This window comes from Schistocerca americana, chromosome X (genome assembly GCF_021461395.2).
Source record: "Schistocerca americana isolate TAMUIC-IGC-003095 chromosome X, iqSchAmer2.1, whole genome shotgun sequence".
Lineage (NCBI taxonomy): Eukaryota > Metazoa > Arthropoda > Insecta > Orthoptera > Acrididae > Schistocerca > Schistocerca americana.
The window spans coordinates 626,662,708-626,677,628 of record NC_060130.1 but is presented as its reverse complement, the minus strand read 5'-3'; positions in this window follow the sequence as shown (position 1 = coordinate 626,677,628).

The following is a 14,921-nucleotide window of genomic DNA, read 5'->3' as shown; positions in this document are numbered from 1 at the left end:
GGGTTGGGAGGGATCATTGTTAAGGTGTCGTAACAATCTCCAGGCCTTTTGACTACTTCTACTCGTCTCACATTCTGTCATCAGTTTAATCCACTGTTCTCTCTTTGCCTCAGAGATTGATGAGAGAGTATTTTGCGCAGCCAGATAAGTCTCCTCGCTATAAGGGTTTTCTTCATATAGTCGATAGTATCCGTCCAGCAGGGCAGCTGTTTCAGGTGTCACACCCTGCAGATGCATTGTCCTACACCCTCTTGGAATTGATGCCCGGGAGCAATGTTTGACAGTTTGAACAAAGCTGTCATACTCTTCAGGAATAGGTCGCACAGACTTAATCTCCTTGTCCAGCATCTTAGCAAATTTTTTCCAATCAGCTTTCTTGAAATTGTATCTCTGTTTGAAATACACCTCCTGTGGCCTTATTGCTGAAAGAACTTGACACAGTAGTGGCCTGTGTTGCGTCTTTGGTATAGGCGAGCACACTGATTTGGAGCAAAGCTGTGTGATGTCTTCACTCACAAAGAGGAAGTCAGGGTTAAATCCACGTTGCCACCTGCCAGTGTTGAAGGAAGGGGGTAGCTTGCTGTCGTGTATAAGAGACAACTGGCAGGATTCAGCCCAGGAGAGGACTGCCTGCCCATTTTCGTCATCTTCAGAGTATCCCCACAAATGACTATGGCTGTTAAAGTCACCGATTACTACAGACGTCTTGCTGTTATGGAAGTTCCTGGGTGGTGTGAAGGAAAATGCAGCCGAAGGGGGCTTTATACACAGAGGTAACCACGCAGTTACTCAGCTCCACTGAGATGACTTCGATGTTATTTTCTACGGTGCAGTGAGCACTGATTATCTGAAGACCTGGTCTTACAAATATAGCACTTCCATACTGAGAGTGCGGCGTTTCTGCAGCTAGTTTCATGCCCGGTATTTTTGGTCGTCTCTGTTGCTCATCTCTATGCGTCTCTTGTGCACAGGAGATGTATGACAGAAATGAAGCCTTGAAACACAGGTGACCCTTGTGGCTGCTAAGCAACTGAGAAAACTTATTTCCAGGTCATTATCATATCACCCGATCACATCCAAGCTATCATTATCTCGAAAACCTAGTCACTAATTAGATCAGTGCCTTGATAGCTAACATCATACCAGCCATGCAGTATTGAAATAAATACCAACTGGCAATAGCCATTTCAGGTTTTTGAAAATGTGCGAACCTAGTTATGTGTGAACTTCCATTCCCTAGGAAGGAAACATTTCCAAGACGGGACACTTACCACGGATATCCTTCATATTAGGACTGCATACAATTATAGTAGTTTCATCACTTATTCAGCCAGCAGCTTCATTTCATTTTGTTACAGTTTATTAGTAATGTTTGAAATTTGTTGATATGAATGTAATATTTGTTACTTTTATGTGGTATGCATTTTTCACAAGTAATAAAATCCCAAATATTCTGGCTCTTGGAAAGTCAATTTAATTTTACATTTTTCATCAAATGGGTATCGTACTGCATGTAAGTTTTCAAGAATGATGTCATTTTTAAGCTTTTTCTTCATTCTGTACATGTTTGTATTTATTGTCCATTTAGGATACAATAATTAATTCATTCAGAGTTGGCAAGAACAAACAACACACATGCCTCTACGTAAAACAATGTTGCCCTAGAATATATTTGTAAGCTGAAAATACACAGGTGTGCAAAACGTAGGACAAAAGTAACTTTCGCACATGTGTTACTGACAATTGACACAGCTCAATGGACTTGCACCATACATAGAAAGAAGTTCCACAGAATAGTAAAGAAGATAACTGAAAGAAATATGCAATGGGGCAAACAGAAGTTACACTCTTATTCAGATTCAATAGTTACACTGAAGTCACCGTGACTCATGATGGGCCCTGAACAATACAGAAAGCGGGACACTGTTCTTAATAGGATGTGTGACCACCACAGACAGCAATCCATCCAGTGCAACATTTTCCTATGCTGGCCACAAGACTGGTAAGGATTTCTTGCAATAGGGCATTCTGCACCAGTGCGATTGACAACTGCTGTATGGTCGCAGCAAGGTGCGTGAGGACATGTAGCAATTCATCTCCCCAGTGCATCCGACATGAGCTCGATGGGATTTAAGTCGTGGGAACGGGCACACCAGTCCAGCTGCCCAATATCATCTTGTTCCAAGAGCTCCTCAACCTCAACAGTTTGATGTGATCATGCATTGTCATCCATAACAATGAAATTAGGGCCGAATTGAATCCACCCCTGAAAAGATGCATATGGAGAAGCAGTAGAGTGTAACAACAACTTCGTTTGGTGAGTGTGGCGACTTCAAAGATTTGGACGTTAATATGCCTATGAAACATTATGACTCCCCACACTGTAGCATCTGGACAACTGAAATGATTATGTTCAACAGGGTCCCTGGAAGCATTATGTGCCAAGAGGTGGAACACCTAATGTACCCAGGAACATTGCCAAATGTGATTGCTTTAGTGGTCCAGGTGTTATGATGTGGGAAGTCATAATGTTGCATGAGGGTACTTGCCTCCAAATCTTTGAATATGGTACACACACTAGTCAACATTATTGCTACACTTTACTCCTTCCCCATGTGCATCTTTTCAGGCATGCATTCAGCCCTGATTTCATGCAAACAGGTGGAAGAGCTCTTAGAATGAGAGGATATTGGGGAACTGGACTGGTCTGCCTGTTCCCCCAACATAAATCCCATCGGTACATGTGGGATGTGTTGGGTAGATGTACTGAAACATATCCTCATGTACCAGCAACCATCCACAAGTTGTCAACTACACTGGCGTGGGAATGGAATACTGTATCACAAGCACTCCTTACCAACTATGTGGCCAGAGGGGGAAAATGTTATAGAGCATGCATTGCCATCTGTGGTGATCACACGCCAAATTAAGTACCATGTCATGGCATTTGTGTATAGGGGACCATTATAAATCGTGGTGACATCAGTGTAATTATTGTCTTTGAATAAAGGTGTCATTTCTGTTCATCTCGCTGCATATATCTTTCAGTTACCTTCTGTACTATACTGTAGCATTCTTTCCATGTATGGCCCCTGATTGATCAAGCTCTGTTAGTTGGCAGTGACATATCATGCAAAAGTTACTTTTGTCCTTAAGTTTTGCACACCAGTGTAAGTTGATGGTTCATTTGCTAACTGTCATTGTTGCATTACTGATTACTGTATTACTAATTACTGTATCGCGTGTGGGTACTGAAACAAAACATTGATATTAGTGTGTCAATTTTTTTAGGTTCTTTTTTGAAACTAATGGAAAATATCAAATTGTCCGCTCCAGTTGTTTCAGCAAATGTTGAAAGATTTTCTAACTACAAGCACATGTTATCTGACAGCAGACGTTCACTCACTTTTGAGAATGCCTACATGTGGACTGTCTTACATTTCAGTAGCTCTATGACAATTTTTGTACATCTTCAAAGAATGAAATTTCTTAAACAAAATATGGTGTTTTTAAATTAATAATTCTTTTTGTGATTTCAGTTCCATCCTCCTGTAAAGTTTTTGTACCACTCTATTTATTTTATATTCCACTTTACGTATATTTTATATCACTTTTTTGTCATGTTATTGATACCTTTTCAAGGTATTTTAGGTCATTAAATTCTTGGCCCTGCAGTTACACGTCCTCTTTCATATTCGTAAACTAATGAATTCTTACTAGGGGCAACTGCCCTCAGTGAATTAATTTCGAATTATGTGAGTCATCAACAGTTTCTGTTCTTTCAGACATGCACGTAGGTATCACAAGCCTAGATAGGCACAACAGATTTTGTTTCAGTTCCTCATTGTCTCGTTCTACCTGTTGTGGGTACCCAAGTAATGTTGCGACCATTAGGTGATGTACCAGTGGACTATGATATAATGCTGTCTACAGTGTGCCATATGGGGGTTTGGTTTGGTCTAGGGAGTGTGCACAGATTCTTGAAGTGAATACGGTGACGACTCACAGTAAGTGGGAGATCCAGGCTCTTGTCCCCTGCCGGCACAAATCTTCATATGCTTTATTGGATAGTAGAGCTATACCCAGTACAGCTGATGTCAAGGAATTCACATTCAGAAAATTAATTTCGAACTAAAAAAATTGCCTCCACAGATGAGATGATCAAAATTCTCCGTTCATCTGCCTCAGCACTTACAACAAAATCCCAGAGTTTGTCACAGTCCTAAAAACCAGTGGAATTCATATAACAATAGGTACAGCAAGCTGACTAAAACTTGATGTTCATAGCAGTGGAGTTTTTGGTGTAGACCTTAAGTCTATACCAAAAGGATAAACTAATGGGAAACTGAGATGTGTGTTTGTCGCATTAGCCAAAAAATTCAAATACACTGAGATAGAAATTGAAGTTGATGGAAGATTGGGCATGCTGTTCAATGGTGAGCATAAACTTGTCATTGGATCTTTCCATCGACCATCAGACTCACACAGAGATCTAACCAAAAACTTTAGTGAAAACTGTAGTTCATTAGTGTGTATCTTCCCTAATCATACTTTCATAATTGGTGGATACTTTAATGATCCAACAATCGATTGGGATAAATACCCATGTGTTGGATATCTCCGCTTCATCGCAAAACGTGGTTGTCGGAGGCTTGCCGACTCTGTAAAGTTCCTTTTACATGGGCGACTTTCTTATCTCAGTCGAGTATTCGTGGCAGTTAAGTCTACTGCAGCACTCCAGCTGTTTTATGTCTGACTGAGCTTCACCTGCCACGACTAATCTATTTGGTTACAAGTTAGCGCCAAATTAGTGTGTGGTGTGAGCGTAGTTTGGTGTGCAGTTTGGCACATGAACGGTGGAGGCGAGTGTATGAGGACCATCCTTTTTGAGAAAATGAGATCAAAAATAGCAACAGACTGTAAGAACAAGCAATGATGATAATATTTATTGATGGCCAAAACAAAATTCATAGTGGATGTTTTGGAGAAGGTCATGTGGTAAATTATCCACACTTCTGAGATTTAAAAGAATAGGTAATGTGTAACCAAAACATTTCAGAATATCAACATATATCTGTCTGATAAAATACATTTTTGCAAACATGTCAAACCAGTTTTCTTTCCAAGTGCCTAATAATATCGAAAATTATTTTTCTCGTTAAATAGAGGTGAATCTTTCACTGTTGAAACAGTTTTCATTAACAGATGTTTATCTATTTGTGCTCTAATTTATGCATAATGTAGGCTTTTATTCTTTGTCCACGTATTGTAAAATGTAAATACTTTTTTGCTTTGAGATTTTGGTCTCTGCTGTGGGAGAACACTAGCATGAAAACTGCCACACTCTTTTGCAGCCTATGTAATTTGTCACAAGGAAAATGCAAACAACAAAATAAAGATTTGGAAGACAAAAGCACAAAATCTGTTATTATATTGGGTTGGTACATAAGTCCGTAGGGTTTTTCCCTAAGTTTTATAAACACAACAGATAAACATAACAGAGACTTTAGCCATCAATAATATATTCTCCTTCACGACTTACAAGTCTGCCAATGCTTGGGTAGGTTTCCAGTTGCCCGACTGTAGAAATCATGTGGTTTTGAGGCGGTGAACTTGCCGAGCCATGTTCGGAGCACATTTTCATCTGAAAAGAAAGTTCCTTGAAGGTTGTTCGACAGAGAAAGGAAAAGATGAAAATCTGAGGGCACAAGAACAGGTGAATAAGGTGAGTGTGGAATGACTTTACAATGTTTTTTGTCAGTCTATCAGCATAAAAACAGGTATTATCTTGAAGTAGCAGCACTTCTCGAAGTCTTCCTGCTCATTGTTCTTGGGTTGCCTCTGCAAGACGTCTCAGTCACTATTCAAGCAGTGCATAACATCTTCTATTGTGGATGTGCGCAGATCTTTGTACAGGAAGCTGCTGCTTCTTTTCTTTCTTTCTTTCTTTCTTTCTTTCTTTTCTTTTCTCTCTCTCTCTCTCTCTCTCTCTCTCTCTCTCTCTCTCTCTCTCTCGCTGTCTCTCTCCCTGTCTCTCTCTGTGTTAGCATCAAGACACCATTTCTCATCACCAATAATGATACAGGGTAGGAACAGTCGGTGTTGTTCACAAGCCAATTGATGGCGAGCAAGCAGGGTAGGAACAGTCAGTGTTGTTCACAAGCCAATTGATGGCGAGCAAGCAGAGATGCACATATAGCCATCCACTGATTTTTGTGATTTTGGCTTAGACTGGATTCGTGATTTCCTGTCAGAGAGGTCACAGTTTGTAGTAATTGATGGAGAGTCATCGAGTAAAACAGAAGTAATTTCTGGCATTCCCCAAGGTAGTGTTATAGGCCCTCCACTGTTCCTTATCTATATAAATGATTTAGGAGGCAATCTGAGCAGCTGCCTTGGGATGTTTTGCACGTTATGCCGTCATTTATCATCTAGTTAAGTCATCAGAAGATCAAAACAAATCACAAAACAATTTAGAAAAGATATCTGTATGGTGCGAGAATTGGCAGTTGACAATAAATAACGAAAAGTGTGAGGTCATCCACATGAGTGCTAAAAGGAATACATTAAACTTCGGCTACTCAATAAATCAAACAAATCTAAAGGCTATAAGTTCAACTAAATACCTAGCAATTACAATTACGAACATAAATTGGAAAGAATACACACAAAATGTTGTGGGGAAGGCAAACCAAAGAACAGAACACTTGTCCGTCCTCTTTTGGAGTATTGCTGCGTGGTCTGGGATCATTACAAGATAGGATTAACGGAGTGCATTTTGTATTACCAAGAAATGGAGGAGAGAGAGTCACTGACATGATACAGGATCTGGGGTGGACATAAATAAAACAAAGGTGTTTTTCATTTTGGCGGAATCTTCTCACTAAATTTCAATCACCATCTTTCTTCTCGTAATGTGAAAATATTTTGTTGATGCCGACCTACACAGGGAGAAATGATCATCATAATCAAATAAGGGAAATCAGAGCTCGCACTGAAAGATATAGGCGTCCTTTCTTTCCGTGCACTGCTCGAGTGGAATAACAGAGAATGATTGCGAATGTGGCTTGATGAACCCTCTGCCAGGCACTTAAGTGTGATTTGTGGAATATTGCTGTAGATGTAGCATACAGTACCAAAACACTCGATTTTTGAACCTTCCCCACTGCACATAAATGTCACATTGGTCGAATGATCACAGTTCAACACGTTTGTCAGTTCTCGAGTACACAGACATGGAACGTGCGTTTAAATGATCTCTTCAAATCTCAAAGGTCTTCCTGAATGTGAGAGTCACTAATGTCAAAACAATCCTCCTTAAAATGAGAAAACCATTTTTTTGTGGTGCTCTGTCCAATGGCATTATCGCCATGCATGGCGCATGTGTTTCTGGCTGCCTCCACTGCTGTCACCCCACTATTGAACTCAAACACATGAATATGTCAGAAATGTTCCAATTTCTCCACTTGGCACTCTGTTTTCTAGCATCCACAGGTCATTCACTATCTTCAAATAACAAAATGACAATATGTAAAATCAAATACCAACAGTGAACTACAAATGAAAAACAACAATTGATAAATAAACTCATAGATATCAGAATATCAACATGCAAAACACAAATGCTATGAACCCATGTTCTAACCTAATAACAGGAGTGAGATCAGCAAAAATAGGTTAACTTCCGATGTTAGCAGACAATGCCTGTATCTGTACATCAGCAGTATACTCACGATTTTAGAATTCCACATTTGACGCAATTAACTCATCATTGACATTACTGTCCCACTCACAAAGTGGTCGGCTGCTGACAAAAGCATGTGATGCATACCAACAATGTGTTGTCCGTTTGACCAGAAAGTTGCTAGTGTAAAAGAAGCTTAAAGCAGGATAGGCAGCAATCAGTGGCAGATCTGCTGACAGAGTACAACACTGGCTGAGTCAAAAATGTTTCAGAACACATTTTTTTACATGGGCCTCAACAAGAGATGACCCCCATGTGTTCTCATGTTGATCCAATGACATCATCAATTATGATTGCACTGGGTACAGGATTATTGCGGATGAATGGAAATGGGCCACCAGGTCTGCTGACTGTTACACCTTATTCATGGTCAAGTCCAGATCTGGACAGTGAAAGTAATAGATGGTACCATGTCAGATGTGGAGTACATGAATCTCATCGCAGACCACCTGTATCCCTTCATGCTTGATGTCTTCCCCATCGGTGACTTCCAGCAGGATACCTGTCAGTGTCACAAGGCTATAATCATGCTGCAGTGGTTCGAGGGTCATGATGGTGTACTCAGGCTGGTGACTTGCAAACCAAATTCACCTGGTCTGAGCACAGTGGAACACGCATGGTGTAACATACCCTCTCGTCTACTGCTACAGATGTAAGTGCACATACATTTTCAGTGTTCAAGCCACTTACGTAAGGTACGAACTATTACAAATTACAGGATCACCAACCAGCCCGTGCCGTTTTTTACACATTAAAGATCAGATCAAACTGGTAAAATTTTGTATGGCTGCTTAATCAGAATTAAATGGGTTTAAATGAATTCAGTCAAGTTATGCAAAATCAAATCATGTAATTGCATGATAAAATTTGTGTTAAATTAATAAAATGTTGGCTATGCACTCAAGTGATGAGTGCTCCCTTACAGATTATGTCTCATTAGCATCACCGCTCCCTTTGTGCAGGTTGTAAAAACAACACTGAAACATTCTGAGAAAACATTAGTATTCAGCTCGCTATATTTTGCTGTGAGCGAGGGTGACTACACGGTAAGTCAGAAAGAATATGACAGGACATACGGTATTAGTTTTCAATGAGAATATTTATTAGTAAATTCAAAAAACATGAGAAATAAGGTGGAACATCCTAATTCAATAGCTGGCTGGTGCCTGACCATGAAAAAACTCACCAGGTTATGTTAAAATAACCAACCTCATACATCTTAATTGATTGTATGGGAGGTGAAATGAGAGGAAAAGGAATATACAGCTTTATGCACTCAGATTGGAATCACACAAGAAGATAAAGCTCAGGGAGATATTAACCATCACCATAAGCATGCAATTACAGCAAAGCTGAACGAGGAACACACGGAAATAGGTGTAACTAAGCACACGTGGAAACCAGTATATATAAGCACACATTAATCTGAGGCAAGAAAAGACCCACAAATTTGAACAGAAAGAAAAACATGCACATGAATACACATTTATTCTCACATTCATGCAAGTTGAAGATCATTCTGACGTGGCCTAATCATTATGCGGTGGACAACATTCCACATCACAATGTTCCAATGGAACACAGCAAACCCAGAATACTGAATAAATCAAAACTCTGGACATTCCCAAAAGCTAATGAAGCTAGCTTACACATTCACAACAATTTTACAGGACCAAGACTATGCTTAAGAAGTACAAACCAAACTCACAAATAGCCAGCAGCAGAGTGCCTCCAGAGTGGTAGCATGCAGAGAACCACCCAGGTAAAATGGAAAAAAACCAGAGGGTGCACTTCCAGTCCCAACATAATAAACCGACAAGACACACACTTTGGGGATAGAATTCTTTGTACATGTAAAGGAACACTAAGTTGGTTACACTGTACCCCAGCAGATAGAAAGCAGCTAGTCTGCTACATGTTGTAAACCTGAAAAGACACATATACAGTCTCATTCTTTCACATAAAAAGGGAAGGAGGAGACATGATAATATAGAATGCCATTATGTAAATATGGATGTGGGTTACACAGGACAAGTAACTGATTTATGTATGCCACAAACAAACAGCGCAGAAAATGAGATAGGAACAAGATAACATTGGTCAAGTGTATCATGAAACAATTCTACAGCGACATTTCAGTGGGATGCTATCAGGCAGAAGCTCCGCACCCACAAAACACCAACTCTTAATTTACAGAAATTAAGCGACCTGTGCATAGACATTTGGTACTATGTACCTCTAGAAACCTACCAAGAACTTGTTGAATTCATGCTATGAGGAATCACTGCTGCATTGCCTCAAAAAGGCTGGACCAACATGCTTTTAAGCAGCTGATCATAATGTTTTGACTCGTCAGTGCATATCACTTGAAAATATACATTCAGTATCACTCATATTGATGAAATGGCAGAACCTTCAGACTAATGCTTTGTATTGGTATATTTAACAGGTCACTCTCATCTTCATTAGGCTGTAGGTCTATTTGCAACTGAATTGAGGACTTCTTGGCAAGTAGGACAAGCACATGACTGCAAAAGAGAGCAATTAATAGCTATTGAAGTAACTTCACAGCTGCCACATCTTAATGTGACATGTTATGTATTCGTAACTAACACGATACTACACTACTGAAAATTAGTACACTCTTTTAGAGTTGCATCAGCGCATATGAGTGTAGGAAATGATTGCATTTACAGCTGGCCGATGTGGCCGTGCAGTTCTAGGCACTTCAGTCTGGAACCGCATGACCGCTACGGTCACAGGTTCGAATCCTGCCTCAGGCATGGATGTGTGTGATGTCCTTAGGTTAGTTAGGTTTTATTAGTTCTAAGTTCTAGGCGACTGATGACCTCAGAAGTTAAGTCGCATCGTGCTCAGAGCCATTTGAACCACTGCATTTACAGATCAGGTAGAACAAGTGGTTCTGAGGCACCAGGTATTGATCCATGCTGAAACACCAATGTTAGTACAGGGTGTAGCCTCCACGGACGGCAATGCAGCCACTGACTCAGACATCCAGTCGATCGTACAGATGGTGAATACTGTCCTTGGATACATTATGCCATGCTTGCTCGACCAGTTCATGTAGTCCTGTAAGAGTTGTTAGTTGATGAGCCACTTTTTGTCTCATCGTATTCCGCACTGATCACTTGGAGACAAGTCCAAAGTTTGTGTTGGCTAGGGAAGTTTCTCCATGTTTTGCACATCACGTTGAGTTTCTCAGGCAGTGTATGGGCAAGCATTATCCTGTTGGAACAACACATCACCTTCCTGTTGCAAAAGTGGTAAAAGAATGGGTCTCATAAAATTCTGCATGTACAGAGCACTTGTTAGTGTCCCCTCCAGAAAGACCAAAGGTGAACAAGAGTTGTAGCTTATCACACCCCAGACCATAAGGCCTGTGGTTGGGCCACTATGTCTTGGATGAATGCACTCTATGAGACAGCACTCATCTGGCCTATGCTGTATGTGCAAAACGACTATCACCTTCATGCAGGCAGAATTTGCTTTCATTTCTGAAGACTTGGTGCACCATTCCATCTTCCAAGTGATCCTCTGATAGCATCAGTTGAGCCATGCATGTTGATGCTGTGTTGTGAGTGGAAGATGGGCTAGAGATGTGCATGCCCATAGTCCCACTGCAAGTAACCATTTTTGCAACAGTTCATGTTGTGTCTGTGGTTGCAAGCCCTCTTATCTGTTATACGCATACATGGTATCTGTTATTTTGGACATGTCTGAAAGAACAGACACCACTTGGAATCTGCAGCTGTGAAACATATTATGTGAATAGAGGGAGGTGGGGGGGGAGAAAGGAAAAGAAAGGGAGGGAATTATTGATATCAGCTGCATCAGAGCTTCGTGCGGCATCAGCGACGATGACTGAAAATGTATGCCAGACTGGGATTTGTACTTGAAACCTCCTGCTTGCTGGGCATTTGCAGTATGCAATAACCACTGCACCACCCAGACCAGTGTTTATCGCAACTGCGCAGACTATCTTGGCACACTTCTTGGCCAACCCACATTCCCACCCGGCACCACCTATCCACCTGTCCATGCTCACCACTTAGAAATTCCTGCAAGAGGTCAGACATAATTGTGTATCTGCACTGAACATGGTGGATTCATAGCCCTTCGAAGAGAGGCAACTATATGAATGCGTGGCGTCTGTTCTTTTGGACGTGCCAAAATAGTCTGCACAGTTGTGATAAAAACTTTGTCCAGGTGGCGGAATGGTTACTGCAACTGCCTAGTAAGCAGGAGGTCCCGGGTTCCAATCCTGCTACAGCTCACATTTCCACTCATCGCTGCCGATGCTGCACAACATCCTGTTGCAACTGATATCGATAATCACTTTACTTTCCTTTTCTTTCTCCCCCCCCCCCCCCCTCTCCCCCCCTCGTACAATTTACATAACCTCTTATCTGTGCTGTGGTAGCTGTATGATCTGTCACAGCTAACCTTACAATACAATGACCCTGGCGGGCATCTGTACTGCGCGGACATCTAGAACCTCGTCTGCGAATGTTAGAAAGTTCATGTGACCACTGATACCAGCATTATTTCACAACTGACACAGCACGTCCAACTTGTGAGGCAGTTCTCTGAAGAGACAATCCCACCTCTTGGGAGGCTAGAGTTTGACCCCTTTCAAACTAGCTCAGTTGGCTGTAGGTATCAAAAGTGTCTCTGTGCCATTGTTGCCTGCTTGCTTCACATGTTTGCACCACGCTTAGCCTTCTGGCTGTGAACATTCCCTGTTAAATTATAGACATAGACAGTGCTCTGGTAGCTATTCTACTATATTGTCTATTGGCAGACGACGTTGAAACCATTATCAGTACATCTACATTCCCCCAGGTGGCATATTCTATCATAGCATCAAAATCGATGTCATCTTTCCAGGTGTACTAATTTTTTTTTTTTTTTTCTGACAGTGTATTAGTCGCAATCTGAAACATTCCAGAAATGACAGAGTTTTTTAGCAGGAAGTGTTATCTGACAAAAAATTATAGCAGTATTTAGGTGGATATAGACAAGACAATAAATCAAGAACTATCTGTAAATCCAAAATATTGAAATGTAATACAACTTTCTTTCAATAATAATGACTCACAACTATAATCAGTCATTCCATACAAATATCTTGTATTAACAATGTGTTAAGGTATGAATTGGAATGATTACATAGAGTCCACAGCACATGAACCAAGTAGGAGATTTGATACACTGGTGGTATGTTGGGGAACTGCAGTTTGCGTATGGGATCCATATCAAGCTAACTTACCAGAGGTGTTGTATTTTATTTTTATCTAGACTATAAACAAATGACAGCACACATGGTCAGTGACTGACAGGGTGACAATTATTGATAAAATAAAATAGTCATAACTTCTGAACGGTTTGCATTAGGACGTTCAAACTTCACGTTTAGCCGTGGGGCGTGATGGGAATTAGTATGCGTAATATGGTTTGGTCTAGCGACAAAGCCCACTTTTATTTCGATGGGTTCATCAATAAGCAAAATTGGTGCATTTGGGACCCTGAGAGAGTCCGGATTTTGTGATCGAGAAGTGTCTTCACTCTCAACAGGTAACTGTGTGGTGTGCAATGTCCAGTCACAGAATAATCAGTGCAATATTCCTTGATAGCATGGTGGCTACTGAACAGTATCTGAAATTTTTGGAAGGTGATTTCATCCCCATTAAACCAAAGTGACCCTGATTTCGACGAGATGTGGTTCATTCAATACGGAGCTCGACCCCATCGAAGCAGGAGTGTGTTTGATGTCCTGGAGGAGCACTTTAGGGACTGCATTCTGGATCTGGGGTACCCAGAGGCCACTGGAATGGGCCTCGATTGGCCGCCATATTCTCTGGATCTGAACACATGCAACTCGTTTTTGTGGAGCTATATTAAAGACAAGATGTACAACATTAATCCCAAAACCATTGCCAAGCTAAGAACAGCTGTTCAGGAGGTCATCGATATTCTGGTACTTCACCAGGTCATGCAAAATTTTGCTATTCATCTGCACTACATCAATGCCAATTATGGCTGGCATATCGAACATGTCACAACGTAAATCTGTAGTGATGTTTACATGTTGAATAAAGTGTTGCACACTGTAGTTTGCAACTAATTTAGTTTTTTTTTTTTTCATATAGTTCAACAATTGTCAGCCTGTATTTGAGTCACTAGGAAGTCACAGAAACTCTGCAGTAATTGATGAGGTGGATACTAAGATTGAATGCCTAGAATCAAAACTACAGTAAACGAATTATCATTTAACTTAAAAAAAAAAATAGCACAGTTGGGACACAATTTCATGAGTAACAGCAGAGCATTGGAAATATCTTATACATTAAAAAACTTTAAAAATCACAGGTAGTCTTAAGGACCAGTTGTACTCTCATGATATAAAGCCAGGGAAAGCTATTCGAGGAATAGGCTCACAATGGTATAACATAATATGCGCAAACAAAGTTGACACTCGGTGCGGTGGCCGATGGGGATGACGAATTATACATGTGCTCTTCTATGATGACATTCTAGTCCCATATTAGTTATTCCTGCAACAGCGTTCCCTCTCAGATACATTGGCAATGCAAATTTAACTTGCGGAGAATTTTTACTAGCGAAAATTAGGATATCCAGCTGATTTCTCGGTTGTCTGTGAAAACATCAATTGGTAACTCGAGTGAGAAGAATTTGAAATGCCAGAATTACGCTGTTCAGGGCACTGATAGTAGTGGACATTATTACGGGCTGGAAGAACTTTGTGGAAAATGAGCTAATATTTTTACATCTAACGGAAATATTAACAAGAAACATTTTACCAAGGTTTAAAGTGCTGTGTTCATTAACAGAAATAAATAATGTAACACATCTAACTAAAGAATCAGATATATGCTGTAAGGCCAGTAAGAGAGATGAGTTTCAAAAGTTCAGAATAAAAGAAGGAAAAAAGAATACCAGAGTTTCAATTCCAACACGTTTGCCTGTAGATCAGGGTTCAGTTGTGGCTAGCAAAGTCAACAGAAGATGCACAGTGGTGGTATTACACACATAGAACATAAATCTTGTGTAGTGTACAGTACAGTGTGTGAAATAATAAAGTTATGATGCATTTCAAAGTAAACTGATATGCCATACAAAAACCTGTGTGACGATT